Consider the following 13,890-nt stretch of genomic DNA (forward strand, 5'->3'; position numbering starts at 1 on the left):
AAAAGCTATCTAAATTTCCTCAGATTTTTCTGTCTAAAGGGCAAATGAATGGAATTAATGCCACATTATGTATAGTGTCTTTTTCAGGAGCCTCAACTTTTTAATGTAAATATGTATATTCATGAGTTGTTCTCCTTTACCTTCCCTCCCTATTTTCATTGCAATTCCTCCCATTTCTATTTTATTGAAGTGTTTATTTAGTCAGACCTGATGGAGCACACCTGTAATCAGAGTGACTGAGGAGGCTGCAGTAGGAAGATTTGAAAGTTCAAGGCCAGCCTCAGCAATTTAAGAACATTTTATTATCCCCCCTCCCAGACACTTCCTCCCTCCCTCTTTTCCTCTTTCTTTCCTTCATTCTTCTTATTCCTCTGCCTTTTTCTCTTCCTCTTCTTCTTCCTCTTTGTCTTCTTCTTCTTTTTATATATGTGTGTGTGTGTGTGTGTGTGTATGCATGTGTGAGTGCATTTTCTTCCTTTGGTTTAGGAATAAGAATCATCTGAATATGGCAGGGGGAGATCATGTATGGCTTAATCTGGCCAGGAGCTCTGTAAATGTGTCAGTGTATCTTGAGTTCTTTGTTCATCTGGAAACATTCAATGACCAGAAAATCCACATCTAAACTCTTAAGTTCAGCATTGTTTTCTTCATATGTAAGCATGTCTGCCAAAATTCAGCATTTTTTTTTTTTTTTTTGGTCAATGGACCTATGTCAGCCCCACTGTTTGGCCTCGACACACCGACCAATTTTAACAGTGGAATGGCACACAGTGTTAGTGAGTTAGGTCTCACTAGGTTGCCAAGGGTGGCCTGGAACTTGGAATCCTGCTGTCTCAGTCGCTGGAATTGCTGGGATTACAGGCAAGAACCACTATGCCCAGTCACATTGATTCTTTAAAGTGACACCTTTCAGATAGTTTTTGGCCATTTGGATATGCATATCCTTGATGGCCTTGGCAGTTTCTTTGTGTTCTAAAAGTGAACACAAAAATTTGAACCTCTTGATTTGCACGATTTTGTGGAGCTCTTTGTATCAAGACAATAGTAAACCATTTTCACAGATCACCTCTGACAAGTTGCAGGAAGAGGCGTGATTTATTCTTCAGGTGATTATATTTTTAATTGATGTAAAAAGTTTCAGGGGACATACCCAATTGAATTTAGAAGAAATTTTAACATTTTCTGTTTTTTTTTTTTCTTTTTCTTTCTTTCCTTCTTTTTTTTTTTTTGACTCTAGGGCTTCATGCATGCCCGCAAGCACTCTACCACTAATCTGCACTCAAACTCCCCCTCTGCAAGTTACTAAGATCTTTTTATGTACATTTCATCTGCTGCTTTAAACTCTGACATAGTAGCCTCTGATCACACCCTAACTCTCCATTGTCCTGCAGTGGACATTCATATTGCTGCTGTCCCCCATAACCACACATAATTGTCTCTATGAACCTGTGGGAGAATGTCTCTAGGGCAGGTGACCATCAATAAAATTGTTCCATAAAAAGTGAATGACCTTAATTTTACCGATACTTGCCAGATTGTTCTTTAGGGTGAATGCAGCATTTACTTTCCAATAGTGGTGTGCAGTACGGCATGCACACATTCCCGACAAACACTTGGAATGACCCAGTATTCTGACATTTGCCAGGGTCTTTGTGGCTCTGTAGAGGTTTGCTCTAGTGCTGATGGCTGCCTGTCCAGTCTTTTCTAATTTCTGAAACTCTCTCTTTATGGGTCAGTTGCTGTGTGATTTTGAGAGACATTCAGTCTGAAATCTGCTTTTGCTTTTTGATCAGATTGCTAATTTTGTTTATCCCTTGTGTGTAACCTGTGTGTGTTCACTGTCTGTTCCTGAAGACAAAAGTAATAAAATCGTGCTTTTAAATTCCACTTTGTGCTTTTGAGCTTATTATAATCTCTTTCATTTTTAACAACCCCAAAAGAAGGGACTTAGGTTTTATACATAAAATAATACACTTCCTGTTCGGCTGGGGATGTGGCTCAGAGGTACAGTGCTCACCTAACATGGGTGGGGCCCTGGGTTTGATCCTCAGCACCACATAAAGAGAAATAAACAAAGATGTTGTGTCCATCTACAACTGAAAAAAATATTTTAAAAATACATATTCTACATAAAAGGTATTTAAAATCTTTCTGCTTTTAGAATGTTTTTCTAAGGTTAGTTTTATATAATTTTCCTTTGAGCAAATATCAGGTAAAAGAAAACATGTTTTTCAAAAATTTCACCTAGATATTTCCCAGTTTTTCTTTTGTATATCCCTTTTCATCAAGAAATAAATTATTTAAAGAGACATTTGTTCATTTTCTATATATGTTAAATCATTACCACAGGGATCCTGGGACCAGAGGCAGACATTCTGCCTTTTATGACCTCCTCTCCCTGGTTGGTATTAAACTGGATCTCAGTGACACCAGTCTGAGAGATGCTAGTGTCTGAGAGAAGCTGTGCTGGACAGGGACAGCCTTGTGGGTGTCTTAGACACTGGAGACTCCAGGCCCTTCCTTAGGTAGATGCAGGATACAAATATTATGCAAAGAGACACACTTCCCAGCTAAGGGACTTCTGCCATCCCACACATTCTTTCCTTGGAAAGATTTGTTTGAGGCCAGAATTTGGGGCTCCTTTGCATTCCTTTCCCTGGATACTTTACACACCTCTGTGCACCAAAGGAGACCTTCTCTAAGGCTCTGATGTGAAGTCCACAGCACAGCTCAGAATCAGAGCTGTCTCCCATCCCTTGCAGCACTCCTACATCCTCTCTTATCTCTTCATTCTGTCTCCTGTTGAGCAAGGGAACCAAATATTTATGAGGGTCTCTAAAAATAACATCGATTGCCTATTAGAAAGTAAACAAGGAGACTTTGGTAAGTGATACATCTTACATTTTTCGGCAACAGAAGTTGAAATAAAATCTACCAGTCTGACCGCTCAGTACTCCTAGGACTCAGTGGTCATGGGTCAGGATTAAAAGTCTGCATGTCTCTGGGGAGCCTGTCTCTAAGACTATGGATTTGACCAACAGAAACTTCCAGGGCAGGTGACTGCTGGGTTGCTTTGCAGCATGGCACTCTCCTGAGGATGAATTTGAGTTCTTTGGTGTCATGGGCACAGGGTTCCAGAAAGGCAGGAAGGTAGAACTAGGGATGGTTCTATGGTGTGTGGGCTCTAGGCAAGTGACCAGGTGGAGGCAGACCCAATATAGCGGCCCCCAGGGCCTTGAGAGCAGTTTCCAATGGAAATATAGGCTTTCCCACCAGGGTTCTCCCAGTTGAGGCAGAAGGGGGAACCATTGCCCAGAATCTTCTAAGCTCAGTGTCAAAGGCAACTGGGATCTTAGTGTCATCTCTGCAGATTCCAGAGCCTGCTTCACAAGGAGCGAATGGTCCATGACTTTGTCCTCTAGATCAGAAGAAGCAGTGGCAAGGCTGAGAGAGGAGGCAAAGGATTGGGTGGCTGCTCAGCATTTGGTGTTTACTGATGGCCCTCTTGCACAATTTCAAGGTAGAGTTCATTATGTTGGGTGATGATGGTACTCTTGGCAGGAAATTGCTTACAAGGTTGGGTCTGATGAACTTGGGTTGAAAAGCAATTATATTCACTGTCCTGGATGTCTAGGAAAAACAAATTAAAAAAAAGAAAAAAGGAACAGCAATCATCTTGGATGCAATTATAATAAATCTAATTTGTATAAGTAATTAATTAGATTAACTAATTAAATAATTAGATTAAATAGATTAAGATTAAACTATTTCACAACGGCTTACTCATTATGATATGCCAGACTCTCTGTTTACTTTGTATATGTGAAATTCCATGTTCACAGTTCTTCTTCAGGGCATGTACCTCTGCTTCTACAAAGGCTTAACTCATTTTGCCAAATCAAACCATAGGTAATCCTGCAGCTGAGTCCTCCATATAGAGGACTGTTTGGAGAAAAGATGGAGATCAATTCTCCAATCTTGACTAGAATTCTGAGCTACCTGTTTTGTTTCTCTACTGATTAATTCCTAAATTATAAGGACTAAGGGGGAAGAGAAGGGTTGTGGGCGGGGGAAAGGGATGGAAAGCTATAGACTTCAAATATCAAATAAACAAATATGGTTCAGATTTAAATTCTTGTCTCAACCGTTAATAGATTAAAGTGTCATTTTAAATTTGAAAATTTTAAGGCACAGCTGGTGGACATTGTTCAATCTGTGAAGTGAGAACAAAATTGTTGATTTTTAAAAATATGTTTTAGGATTTTAAGAAACCACAGGTCAGTCCAGCATATTTGTGTCACACACCTGTAATCCCAGCAACTAGGAGGCTGAGGCAGAAGGAATGAAAGTTTGAGGTCAGATGAGCAACTGAAGGAGACCCTCTCTCAAAATGGTAAAAAGCCTGGAGATGGAGCCTTGTTCTAGTGACCTGGCTTGAATTCCCAGTGCTGAAAAAGAAAAAAGGAAATATGAGCAAAGTAACAACAGTTCCTGAGACATAGTACAACAAATAACCTTTGTAACGGTTTAATCATTTTTATATGATCATACTATTTATTATCCTAGAAGCATAACCCCAATGAAGAACAAATGCATAACTGTGGCCCTTTATAACATCTCCCTAATGTATAAGGATTTTTCACATTCTTCTATCAAACCCCTTTAATGGTATTTTCTTTTGGAGATAGAGTCTTCCTAAATTTCCCAGGCTTTCTAAAACTAAGTCCTCCCTCCTCAGGCTCCTTAATAGGTATGATTACAGGTATGGCGCACTGTTGCCTCATTACCAGAAATTGGTTATTAAAAAAGTGTTAGGAGCATATATATTTTACATCTTATGGAAACACAGGCTCCTCTGTTTAGTGATCCTTTTACCTTCAATGTCAACAACTCTGCATTATTATTCACTTAAGCATATTCAGAGTGCTTACTTCGGGCAGTTGTTAGGGAAACAGCTACAAGTATGGTATATTTTCTCTCAAATGTAGAATTGTATAAACAAAAAGTTGACTTGAATGTAGAGTAGGGATTATTAGGGTCTAGGAAAGGGTGAGGATAAGATGGAAGACAAGTTGGTGGAATTGACCAATGCACTCTGTATGAATGAAGATATAACATGAACCCTTTCAATGTTTGTTGTAAATATGTGTCAATAGATGAATTTTAAAAGCATACAAAAAACAAAGATGAATAAAACTAAACTTTTTTCTCTCCTGTGGGATTCTGCAGTCCTAGAGTTCTACCTGGAAAGGGACCACAATGTGGGGGGAAATTCCCCACCTTGGGAAAGCCTGGAATACTCAAGAACCAATCCACTTACCTAAGGGGTTGCTGAGCAGGATCCTTTAAGTCACAGAAATGACTTCCCTTATGGATAGGATTGGAGGCTTTTGTACAAGCACCTATCAGGTCAAGCCATCCCTAAGCTACTGCAGATGAGGTCCTAGTCCCAGTAGATCCCTGTATGCAAAAGTACAGAAGGGAAGAAGAGCCTGCTGGAGGCCACATGTGTCCCCCAGGGGTGTTCCCACAGACTGCTCCTGCTTTCTTGGTCTCTGAAACCCATTTCTATTTCAGATCTACTGCCCTGTGCTGCCAGCCCCACACAGGAGCCGTGCATATTCACACCATCCTTGTTTGGGTTGAAAGGCACAAGGTGGAGTGGTGGCCAGACTGAACCTGGAATATCCAGCTATAGTGGTGTCTTAGTGTGGGCATATTTTCCATCTGTGCCCTTCATTTTCTAGACCTTTAGGAAGTTTTTCAAATCAAATCAGCCTCATTTGGTCTATAAGATAATGAGATTTATATTAAGTGATTATAGGATTTTTTTAAAAAAATATTTATTTAGTTGTAGATGAACACACAGTGTCATTATGTACTTTTATGTGGTACTGAGGTTTAAACCCAGTGCCTCACACATGTGCAGCAAGCACTTTACCACTGAGGAACAGCCTCAGACTAGGGAATTTTTCATAATTACATTTTATCCCCTGTTCAAATAAAAGAAACAAAAAGTAAGAAGTTATTTCATGAATTTAGTCAGTCAGTTGTAAACCAGAAGACCAAAACACTCAGTGAATGGTAAGACAAAAGCCCTTTTTTTGCCCATTTGCCTTCAGGTTAAGCCCCAACTTTTGCCTTGCCATTTTCAAATTTAAGCTGTTACCAGCACCAGCTTCTACCTTGTGCCCTGGCTACTATCCCACTCCTATCATTCACAATCCCATAAGTGAGTTATCACTATGTCTGTCATTGAAAGCATATCGTTTCTTATGAAAAATTGACATCTTCCCTCTTATCTTGTTTTATTAAGAGTGAGAAAACTACAGGGCAATATGAAAGGCAGAGGGTGAAATATGAAAAAAAGGTCTCCTGAAGAATCAAGGAACTGGCAGGGGTTGTGGTTCAGTGGTAGAAGGCTTGCCTAGCATGTGTGAGGCACTGGGTTGGATCCAGAGCACCACATAAAAAATTAAATAAATAAAATAAAGTTATTGTATCCATGGACAACGATAAAAAAATTTAAAAAAGAACAGACTTAATTTTAATTTTGATTAGCAATTGAAAGTGTTTGGATAACCTGTCTCTACATTTCTTTTACCGCCATTAGATATAAAAAGACTCTTGATCGCCCACTGTATATTAATGTTCTAGGTTTATAAAAAGGTTTTTAGAAAATAGAGAAAAATATCTAAAGTCATAACTTAAGTAAGAGACCATGATAAATTGTAGAGTGTATTTATTAATCACTAAAGGCCACTGAAATGAAAACAATGTTACTGAGATGTAAAAGAAATTTTTACTACCTAAAATAAAACTTTCTTTCCCAGCAGCATCAATACCCAGAGTATATCCTAAGATTTGAAAGGGTGGATGTTGGAGCACCAGGATGCTGAAGACCAGTGTGTCTCACTGATCCAAAGCAGAATCAAGAGGCAGAAGTTTGTGTTTTCTTGCCTGCCTAACATTGCATTCCAACCACACCCCTTCACACCTCACCAAGCAAAGATCTTCACTTTTCAAGGGTGGTTGGTGTGCTGCAGCAGCCAGAAACAGGGTCCTGTTTGTGAATGGAAAACAGATAAGGCTGTCATTGCCTGCCCACTTTCTGCCCTGTGGGCCTGGGTCCCACTAGCTGTGGTTTGTAGTCTACTGCCTACTGTGAGCTGTTCCCTCCTAGGAGGCCTTCACCTGAGGGCTGGCTGGAACTGCACTCTCAGGAGTCCCACAGACCTACTGAATCAGAATCTCCTGCTAAAGTAAGAGCAGGTGATTCCTTTTGGCATTAGAGTTTCAGGAACACTTTGGGAGTTAAAGAACGATTTTCCAAGAGTGCTGAAGCCACAATTAGATAGGCAGTCAGTGTAGATAGGTAAATCAAGTCAGGTCGGATCGAGGAGGCCAATTTGGAGTGAGTCTGGGAACTTGGTGACTATCACCTGAGGCATCTTATCAAGATCTGCCCCTGCTCCAACCTGTTGCTAAGGTAAACAGTCCCACAAATTTCCCTGCCCTACAGGGAGCTATAATGTTGTTAATGTGTTTTTGTCTACTCAACCCTGCCCTTCCTGTTCAGCCCACCTATTTCCCACCTTTTGGCCATCCCACCAAGCATTACTAGGCCAAGTACACAGGAAGGAGAAATTTAAGAGGGGAATGGAGGGGAACAAAGGAAGCCTAGGACATATAAAAAGGGCAGAACACCTGGCTTCTTGGGATCCCAGGATACCAGCTGTGGCCCCCTTGTCCCTCGCAGGAGAAGTCTTTTAAATAAACCCAGCTTCATATGCTTTTCTCAGCATGCTTCTCTAATGTTCAAACTTCAAAATGTGGGGAAGCAGGAATGCTCACTGATAACCAGCGATATCATACTTGGAGGTTCCACGGAGGTCCACACTGAGGTAAGCTCCTCTTGATGCAACCCATATCTGTTTGAGGTGCATCTTTCTGTCTCTTTCATTTTGGAGGATGATGGGCATCTGTCGGCTATTTAAATACAGTTAGTGCAGCAGCCACTCTTCAAGACTAGGGTGAAACGTTTCCTCACCTAGGAAGCTGACAATCACCTGTTAAATACAGGTGTTGGGTCAGCTGAAGCCGCTTCCTACTCTTCTGTCCAGAGCCAGAGAGCAACTGGCGAGACTACACAGTGTCCCTAGTCCTGATCTTCCTTGAATGTGTGGAGGTGGAAGAAGGAGTATGGAACAATGGTGATTTATGGCCTGAGCTACACTCAGGCGAAAATCCTAAAGTTCCTTCTCTGAAAACTCCTCCCGAATACCCTAAGGGGTATATAAGCTGATCAGTAGACTAATGGCACTGAGGGAAAGGCCCAATTACATTTACCTCCATATTGGCCACCCAACACTCCCAACCTCCTGCTTCCATTCCCTCCTGGATGCTCCCTTCCTTTGCGAATCAGAAACACTAGCAAATCAGATTGTAGGAATGAGAAAAAGACATGAGGAGATTAGTACAAAACATCCACGTTCCCTTTGATTGCATAGTTAGCCTTCACAAGCCAGTTTAAAATCTTCCGTTACTGTTCCTATACTCAGAAGTACTTGATGTATTTTAAAAAAAATACTGCAAGAGGGAGGCACTTTCTTTTAACCAACTGCTCCCATAAATTACTCTGGAAAATGGTATTTGTTATGTGCTTAACAACCGATAGTTGTTCCCCTAACCCTTAGGAGGTTCCCTTAGTCTATAGGAAAACAGTTGAGCAAAAAAGGTTAAGCCATGGGACAGAGGGAGGTAGGCTCAAGGCCCAGGTCCACTGCCAGGGGCCAGGCTTGGGGAGGGGAGGGGAGGGTCAAGGGCCCTCGTGCAAGGCTACAAGGCACGAAGGGAATAGAGGGGAGGTGCAGGTGTGGGCCCCCGCAGGAGGGCGCAGATCCTGGGACAGGGACAGGGTCCTCCAGCAGGGCGGCCGGGGCTCAAGCAAGGAGCCGGGCCCTAGAATGGAGAGCCCCGGGGTTGGTGGGGGGGTGGGGGTGGGGCCGGGGCCAAGGCCGGGTCTCAGGGGGACTCAACAGGGCTGGGGAGGGACCGCAGGGGAGGCCATGGGGCAGGGGGAGCTAGGCTCAAGGCCCGGGTCCACTGCCTGGGGCCAGGCTTGGGGAGCTGGCGGGCAGGGAGAGGGCAAAGGTTCCAGGCGAGGGGCAGGGCTACCTTGCCCCTTAGGGAGCCCTCAGGGCCGGGAGGCCAAGGGAGCATCCTGGGAAAGGGATCAGGCAAAGGAGCCGGGCAGGGACTGGGACCAAACAGGGGCCAAGGGAGGGAAGAGTGCGGGGGACGCGCTGCGCGCTCAAGGGGGGCAGCGGGACGTGGGGCCAGGACCCAAGCAAGGAGCCCAGGCTGGGCACCTAGAGGAGGGCCCATGCACGAGGAAAGGAGGGAAGGGGCCGGGAGGGCGACACTAGAACAGGGCAGTGCGGGCAAGCCAAGGGGAGCAGGGAGGCGGCCCAGGCAAGGGGCCCAATGTCAAAGCCCAAGGGCGCACTGAGCCACAAGGGGCAGCAGAGGCTCAGGCCAGGAGCCAGGCCAGGGAAGGCAGAGGCAGGGGCGAAAGGCCGGGGCGGGGCGGGGCTGGGGCTGGGGCTGGGGCTGGGGCTGGGGGGGGGCCTCAGGACAGTGGACAGGGCTGGGGAGGGAAGGGTGGGGGGGCTGGTGCCAGCAGGGGGAGAGGACCTGTGGTCCAGGGGCTGCGGGGCAGCTAAAGAGGCCTCCAGTGGGAGCACCACGGGGGTGGGGGTGGGGCTGTCCCCGGCACAATTCTGGGTCTTCTTTTGGCTCAAGGCCTCACGTGCCTCCCACCCTCATCATGTGTCCACTGCCCTCTGTCCACCGCTGTGTGATTAGCTTGGGGTCAGGAACATCTCTGCCCAGAGAGGTGCAGCCGAGGACCATGCTGAGGCTCAGAGAGTGCAAGTCACTTGCTCAAGGTCACACAGGGTGTGTAGGGACGAAAGGTAGAGAGGCCTTTTTTAAAAAAAGATAATATTTCCGTGCTTCCCGATTGACGCCGTTGGCTCTGAGCAGTTCTGGGGTGTCCAAGCCTTGTCCAGAATGGAGCCCGTGTCCCTCCCTGTGCCCCTCCAGACAAGATTTACTGGAGTCGAGTGAACCCCAGTTCAACCCTGTTCCCAGGTTGTAAGTGGTCGTTCTGCTTCAGACATTTAACTAAAAGCCCTTTCAGAGCGCCCGCTCCTGCCGGCCTGCTGCCAGCAATTAATGAAAGATGGTGAAATAATAAAAGGAGTCATACATTAACTATATTATCCCTGCACATCAGGGCCTCGTCCCCATCATCCCCTCCCTGTGGACCTTCTCCAGCAGGGTTGGACGCGCTGCCTCGCCGCGGCCCGAGCTCCCCACGGTACTGGGCTCCAGATGCCAACGCCTGGCTCCCCACCTCTGTGGTGGCCGGTGCAGCGGGAGCGGGCACCGCACGACCTTCCTGCTTGGCTGGGAGAGGGAGCTGGAAGGGACGCTCACCTCTGGAGGACAGTGGTGCTGACTGAGAGGAGGGGTGCAGAAGCTGGGGTCTGTGTCGCATGCTCTCCAGGCCCGTCCCTGTGGGCCAGACTGCACTGCCCGGCGCCTGGGACTCACACCTCGCCTGTCCGTCCTGCTCTCCCCGTCTTCCTCCGAACCACGGGGTCTGGGTTACAGGAGAGTACTGCTCCTGGGCTAGGCCCTTCCCTACACAGGCAGGGGATGCTGTCGACTAACCAGCTCTGGTGGCTCCCCTGCTGCTGTGGTGAAAGTCATGTGACACGGTCCGGACCAATGAGATGAGAGCGGAAGTAAGGCTGTGATTCTGGAAACTTCCATTGGCCTGACACAGCAGGCCCTCTTTCCTCCCTTTGCTTCTTTCCCTTCACTCTTCTCCATGCCTGGAGCCGAAGCAGCTGTTACTTCTGGGAAGGTGGCCCATCCCCTACAGCCATCAGCTGAACAGGATGGAAGCCCTCAGCTGGGGAGACTATCAGGGAGCTGAAAGGGTCGGATCCTTGGCAGCCAGTTTGAGCTGCTGCACTTGCCACGGACCACCACCTTGGAACCTCCCCTAAATTGAGACAAAGGGTCCCAGACTTTCTGTTACTTGGCGCCGTTGCATTCCTTGTGGGTGCAGATGTCATCAGGGAGCGCTCAGTGTTTTTGCTATAACCTTGGTGAGCACAGAGCACTGACCCGTCCACCCTGGCCCCAGCCAGCCTCCATCTGGATTCCTCTTCTCTCAGGCCTCCTCACCTCCTCCTCACCCCCTCTTGTCCTAGCCGCCCTGTGCTGATCCCCCAGGGCGACGACGCTGATCTCTGGGTCGCTCTTTTTGGCTCTGCTGGGAGCCTCTCTCTGGCATCTCCTCTGCTCCCACCTTGGCTGCACTTTCAGTCCTGGTTGTATCGAGAAGAGAGGCCCAAGCCCTGCTCTGCTTCCTGGGGGTCTTACGGAGAGGCAGAGCTGAGAATGGAGAGACTCAGAAGCCCCCCTCCCTGCTCCAGGCAGCTTCCCTGCAGCACGCAGCCTTGCTCTCTGCCTTCCTTCTCTGCCTGGCCCAGGAACTGGGCTCCGTCTGCGCTACCCAGGGAAACGACAGGCCTCGGGACAGCGAGTCTGGGGGAGTTGGCTGCAGGACCCGCCAGGACTCCTGCAGCCTGGCGAAAGCCCTGGGGCCAGGAGTGGGTCCCTCAGTGCGCTCAGGACGCCTTCTGGGGTTCGCTGCTGTGCATGAGTCTCCACTTTGGCCAGCAGTGGAGCCGCTGGCTCTTGGAGGCTGTGCGGAGGCTCCAGACCTGCTCTTTGCAAGGTCCCTGGAAAGCCTCGCTGCCAGCCCCGGCCCCGCCGGCCTCGGCCCTCCTCCTGCCTCTCTTCCTTCTGGCCAAGAGCAGAAGCAAGTCCAGGCTTCAGTGGGAAGAGGCCAGGAATCCGGGGCCGCGAGGAAGGTGGGGACACAGAAGTCAGGGCCTTGCCAGGCGAGCTCTGAGCAGGGCAGTGGGTGGGCGCCGCAGTCTGGAGTGTGCTCTGCGCCTGCTTGGCCAGGGCGTCCCTGGGCCGCCCGCCGCCCGGGGGCCTTGTGCCTAAGCAGCTGTTCAGAAGAGGGGTGAACATCCAGGCCTGGTGGCCATGCCTCTAATCCTAGTGGCTTGGGAGGCTGAGGCAGGAGGATTGCAAGTTTGAGGCCAGCCTTAGCAACTTAGCATGGTCCTAAGCAACTTTGCAAGACCCTGTCTCAAAAATAGGAAAATGCTGGGAATGTGGCTCAGTAGTAGAACACCCCTGAGTTCAACCCACAGAGTCCCCCCATGAAGAAAAAGGGGGTGAACAGTGGCCTGTGAGCCCCGTTTAGAACGACCTGTCTGCAAATCCAGCTGACAGCTCTGCCGGCCGCGGGAGTGCAGCCCCACAGCTGTCGGCTGTGACAAGCTTTCCCAGCCCTCCAGCGCCTGTGGAAAGTCCACTTTTCCTAGAGAATGGACCCACAAGCACTCTTGAGCCACCAAGACAGGGGCCTGGTTTTCCCAGGGCCCAGCGTGACCGTGACCGTTTAGTGCAGGGAGCCTGGAAATGCCCCAGGTGCGGAGGACAAGGTGCTCCTCCCCCAGGGGTTGCTTGTGGGTAAACTCACGTGCATATTCTTTCCGTTTATGGCTGAATCCTTTTTAATTCCCTTTCACTTTGAGCTTGGAAGAAACCTGTGTAACCTTTCAATTTGGAGAGCTCATATTATTCACTATGGAAATCGAGAAGCTTTGCCAGATTGGAACTGAAATGTCAATTAATTGTCAATTCTTCACGCTGAGTAATTGATTAATTGGCACAGTGTTGATCTCTAAATCAGTGGTAATAAATTACCTGGTCCTTAATCTTGACCTTCAGAGTGCTAAAACTCTTCCAATGGCCTCTCCCTGTGGGGATGACAGATGAAGCCGAGTCCTCCCACGGTGTCCGCTGCTCCTAAACTTCCTGTGTCCTCGGAGCTTGGCAGAGCCTGCGCCAGCTCCCCGGCCCTGCCCACCATCAGGCAGGGGAGCGGGCGCTGCCCTGGAGCCAGACACTTCACCCCATGTCCTGATCACCGTGGCGTCACGCAGAGCTAAGTTGAGAGGTGCCCGGTTCATCACGACATTTATGGCTGAGACACGGAGCCCTGCACTCCTCCTCCGTCCTGCGCGGCAGCCGAGCTCCCGTGTCTTCCCGCTGGCCTCCCCTCCTGAGCTCACACGGTCTGTGGTAAGTGCTCACTCCCAACCGAGGCCTGGTCTCCACCTCTGTTCGCCTCTGGGGCTGGACTGGTGAGGACGGCCTGCTGCCCGGGCAGTTCTGCTCTCAGCCTGGGGCCCTCCTGTGCCCACGCTCCACTCTTCCCTGGAGGGGCAGCCGCGGTGTCCCGATGCCACCTTTCGGGACTGTGAACCACCCGTCCTCCTGAAGCAGCCCAGGGCCCAGGCCTCCCGAGTGACCTCGGCTCCACAGGAACCCAGGCTGGGGCTGTCGAGGGGCCGAACTTGGGCTCCTGCCGCAGGGCTGGCACCCACCAGGCCCCTGGGGAGGAGGGTACTGTCTGCAGCCAGGTGAGTCAGCACTCGGAGTTTACCTGTCCAGTCCTTTCCAGTCAGTTGCTCTGTGATGGTGAACCGGCTTAGGAGAACCGAGATGAGCCCAGACACCAACAGACCCTCCTCAGCCCTGGCTAACTCGCCAAGGCCCACGCCGCGGCTGCAGCCGTCCCCGGGGAGAATGCTGCTCCCAACTCCAAAGGAAGGCTGCTTTGGCCCGTCAAAGCCATGCCTGGCTTGCGAGGGCAGAAATGGCTGCTCCCCACACCAAGGGGATGCCACAGAGCGGGGCCCAGCCAGAAAGATCTGGAAAGCTCTGTGT

General features: G+C 48.6%; 1 long non-coding RNA gene across 3 annotated transcripts in view; it reads right to left on the reverse strand.

Moving 5' to 3' along the window:
* Positions 1–13,890, reverse strand: part of LOC131424871 (uncharacterized) — a 43,242-nt gene that overhangs the window by 4,153 nt on the left and 25,199 nt on the right. Inside the window, exons 1-3 of one of the 3 annotated variants that reach the window (XR_009228466.1) lie at positions 5,321–5,820; positions 4,306–4,448; positions 328–3,630 (exon numbers count right to left, since the gene is read on the reverse strand). This is a non-coding gene — a long non-coding RNA (uncharacterized LOC131424871). Of the gene's footprint in view, positions 1–327; positions 3,631–4,305; positions 4,449–5,320; positions 5,821–13,890 lie in introns of those variants that run through there. The other 2 variants (XR_009228465.1, XR_009228464.1) reach the window with 2 other exon arrangements.

The sequence above is a fragment of the Marmota monax genome, unplaced genomic scaffold (genome assembly GCF_021218885.2).
Source record: "Marmota monax isolate L192 unplaced genomic scaffold, Marmota_monax_Labrador192_F-V1.1 WCK01_AAM20220418_F8-fsc00165, whole genome shotgun sequence".
NCBI classification, from domain to species: Eukaryota; Metazoa; Chordata; class Mammalia; order Rodentia; family Sciuridae; genus Marmota; species Marmota monax.